The sequence below is a fragment of the Hordeum vulgare genome, chromosome 2H (genome assembly GCF_904849725.1).
Source record: "Hordeum vulgare subsp. vulgare chromosome 2H, MorexV3_pseudomolecules_assembly, whole genome shotgun sequence".
Lineage (NCBI taxonomy): Eukaryota > Viridiplantae > Streptophyta > Magnoliopsida > Poales > Poaceae > Hordeum > Hordeum vulgare.
The window spans coordinates 92,587,652-92,591,571 of NC_058519.1; the positions used below are offsets into that span (position 1 = coordinate 92,587,652).

Consider the following 3,920-nt stretch of genomic DNA (forward strand, 5'->3'; position numbering starts at 1 on the left):
AGAAACGGTGTATATTTTTTAGAATATATTTGTAGAAATTGTGAATTCTTTTATAATATTTGTAGAAATTGTGAATCTCTACTATTAAAGGGGATGTGCGGTCATCGTGATGGTTCTACCTCCTTCAAACCTCCACCTATCGCTGCCTATCGATACACCCTCCCACCGATTTTTTCAATCACCCTTCGAAAACCAAAGGTAAGTCAAGGAGCAAACTAAGCGGTAAAAAAATCAAAGAACCCTGACCATCCCGTACCCCCTCGCTAGCGACCCAGGGACCCTCCATGACGCCCACCTACGATCCCCACTTCCATCTCCCAGACCACCAGTAGCAGCGCATCTGGAGCAGTTGCCCCTCCCTCCCCCCTTCCATCCGCCTGTTCGACCATGGTTCCCGCATGGTCTTCTGCTCGCCCTGCCTCCATCAATGGCTCCTCCATGAAGACGGATGTGCGCACCCGCCTCCAAGGCTTCTCCTTCCCGATGCTCAACTAGGTCGCGTACCACGTCCTCCTTTGCTCCAAGATAGGTGGCACACGTCTGTCTCAGCACCAAGGGATTGAGATCTTATGGTGCTTTACAGGCAGCCTGGAGACATACAAGATAGATGAGGTAACATGTCGTTCAAGTTTCAATACGGGAATACAATTGATCTGGGATATGTCGTTATGACTGTGTTCAACGGTCGTGAATCTGGTAATGTCATATGCATGCACATGTGTTTGTTTGTGTTGGGAATTTTCAGAGATGCTCAGAACAGACGAACATGTGTAGGATGACTGTGCTGTAGAGGGCGATGAGCATGTGGAGAAGCTGAAGAAGGAAACATTTATGTTGTTCTTCTTAGCTACTTGAGCTCTCGCCCTTTTGATTCGTAGAATGATGAACTGACCTCGACGTGCTCACGCTGCTTTGATTTGTAGATTGTATTGGGAGCTTCCAGTGCTTATTGTGGCGTCTATACAAAAACAAATAAACTGCATAGAAATATTGTATTTGATAGAATTTATATGATGTTTCAAGGAACCACGCTGCACTCTATGTTGTTATGTTGAACAGAATTAACAACGACATCGAGGAAACATGAGTTTATCGTTCAAAAGAGGCCTCCGAAATTTTAGAGGGTTGTGGTATATGAATCATTGCTGGATAAGGAAAGGAGTGAGGGAGGATATGCAGGTCTGTATTGTAAAACTTTTTATTGATGTTGGTGTTGATTTCGGTTTGCAAGATTCTATATTGTTGTCTACCCATTTGCTCTTGGAATTGTGGACTAATTATGATTTGTTCAGATTCATGCATACATTATATGATGGATTTATATGGATCCTTCGCGAGGTAAAAGAGCTATATATTTTAGTGTTTCCTATTCAGATAATCTACTTCCTATGGACCTATGAAACCCCGGTCTTCCAAGAAAACAAAAGGCGGAATAGCTACAAGAAGGTGACATATATCTTGCTTACTTTGTTGTAATTTGTATGCTAAGTAGGTCAGAATATCCCTATCTTGAAGTTTATGAAAGAACTCTGTCATGTTGTAGCCAAGATTTTCAAAATGTTTATCAAATTTGTGGTTTGTATTTCTGCCTAATATAAGAACTCTATTTACCTTGTTCATCTAACTCTGCTCTTTTGATTGAAGTTCTTTCCTACACTCATAATAGAAACTTACAATTTGAACCCTTGGCCGATGCACGAGATTAAGGATTAAACTCATGGAATCTAAAAAAAATAGTTTGAACTATAAAAAGATCTAAAAAACATCTAAAGGTCCTGTCAAAAAAGTGTCTGACTCTGATAAACATTGATCATGGTATTTTGATCTAAAAAAAGGCATCCCACTTGCTAATTAACAGACTCTGAACATCCCATAAAAAATTCCAAACGTCCAACTTATATTATGTTGGTCTTTAATACTACGATGCTCGTGTGTGTGTACAAGCTGCTGTTCGGGAAGCCATCGTACCGCGACCTCTTTGAAGTCTACTTTGATCAAAACGGGAGGGTGAAGCAGGGGTGTATTTATTTATACGACCTCTTCAGACACCAACAACTAATGATGAACACCTTCATTTAATTTTTTACATTGGCATTTTTTGTCACTCGGACAATTTTATCTTCATGCATGATTTTGTTTATAAGACTGTTCAGGCATTTTCAAGTTTCTGTAAAGATGAGTACTACCAACACTTGCTTGTATACATGGCGACACTTGGTCCTCTCTGTTCTGGTTTCTGAAGGTGTTGATGCTCCTGTTTGTGTTAACATATAGTTTTGTCAGAGGGGAAAGCAACTCTGTTTGAATTGAGCTGTAAGTTGTGGAGTTTGAGTACAATTTTCTTGTTTTTATTTTAGTTGTAGCCATCCGTATGTGATCCTGCAATTCCCTTTTTATAATGTTGAAATAAAGCCATAATTTAAATAAATAGTTTGTGTATCACTGACTCATTTTGTTGCATGATCTTTGTTGCATGTTACTAAGCTTAATCTGCATTATACAATCTTTTCGTGAACTAATAATTGGATAGATGGTATTTTCTTATATGTTGCATGGTAGGAATATTTTCTTGTATTTGATGTATATGACGCAAAGAGAAAAATTAAGGGTAAATAATGGAGTTCGTTTTTCACCCTCGAAAGGAATACATTAGGAAGTAAAGATTCATGGTTTGAGTGTCAATCATAGGAAGAACCCCAACATGATTTCCATATTTAGTTTATCATGGCCACTGCTACCAACCGCGTAGTAGCAGATGTTGCCGCCACATGTCTAACCATTCATTATCTCTATATTAAAGGGGATCTGTCGTCGGCGTGATGGTTCGACCTTCCACCCATCGATCCCCCTCCCAACGCTAGCCTCTCCACCGTTCCACCAATTTTTTTCAATCCCTTCATAAACCAGTCGAAAAAACCGTCGCTAGCACAGCCAAACATAACGGTTCAATAAAAAATCCACTAAAACCTACTAACGCACACACGCACAACCTGGCGATAGTGGTTGGGTAGGCATCGGGACGTGCGAGAAGGATTTTCCAATCTGCGCCTCGCTGTGCACCTACGCCACATCCCACAGCGGCACAAACCCTAGCACCCAACCCACAGCCGCCGCGCTTGTTACAATAGCCGCCGCGCCTCCATCCTCCTAACCTCGCCGCCACTCTCCTAACCTCGCCGCCACTTCTCTCTCCCTCGTTCATCGTCTCCAGCCGCCGCCGCCACCGCCACCCCGTCTCTCCTCCTCACGCATCCTCTCCTCGTCACTGTCGTCACGAGTGCCGACACGGGTGTATCTGGTGGTCAGCGCCGGACGCGACAACACATCTGGACGAAGGAGAACGCGGCGACGGCATCTCCTGGTGATGACTGTGGGGTATGCGAGGTGCAAGGCAACGTGCCTCGAGCCTGGCATCCCTCCTCCCATGCTCGCTCACCCCGTGTGCGGTGGCCACCTCCTCTCCACGACGATGAGCGGCATGGCTGCATCCACGGGACGAGAGGAGAGGGAGGGGAAAATACGTGAGGAGGAGATGATCGTGGTCATGGCGACGTGACGGTGGTTGAGGCTGGACCCTTGTCCCAGCCGTCAAGCCATGGGGAAGGTGAAGAAGCTCCCTTCGAGTTCCCCGTTCTTGCTGTTGCGTGGTCATTGTGTCCGTTCTTTCTTCCTCGCTGATGGCGTCTCCCACCGACCACTTCCTTCAGGTGCCGTGCTGTTCTTCCTCCCCTTCGATTGTTCCATGGCCGCCAGCAGAAACAAAAGGCCCTCCTCTTTCCCACCCCATAGGCCTCATCCTCTGCCGCCCCAGGTGTCGGAGGATGATATGTAGCCGGATTTGCACAGTTGAGGTGAGGAACAAATGTGTGTGTAGGGGGGGGGGGTAGCAATGCTGGTGACCCTGACTGGTGATGGGCCAG

At 44.9% G+C, this 3,920-nt stretch overlaps 1 long non-coding RNA gene across 1 annotated transcript; it reads left to right on the forward strand.

Annotated features, from left to right (window-relative positions):
* The first annotated feature begins 299 nt into the window (after positions 1-299).
* On the forward strand, positions 300-2,428 carry LOC123425256. The gene is made up of 2 exons (XR_006621805.1): positions 300-1,179; positions 1,293-2,428. It is a non-coding gene; the product is annotated as an uncharacterized LOC123425256 (long non-coding RNA).
* Positions 2,429-3,920: the final 1,492 nt, after the last annotated feature.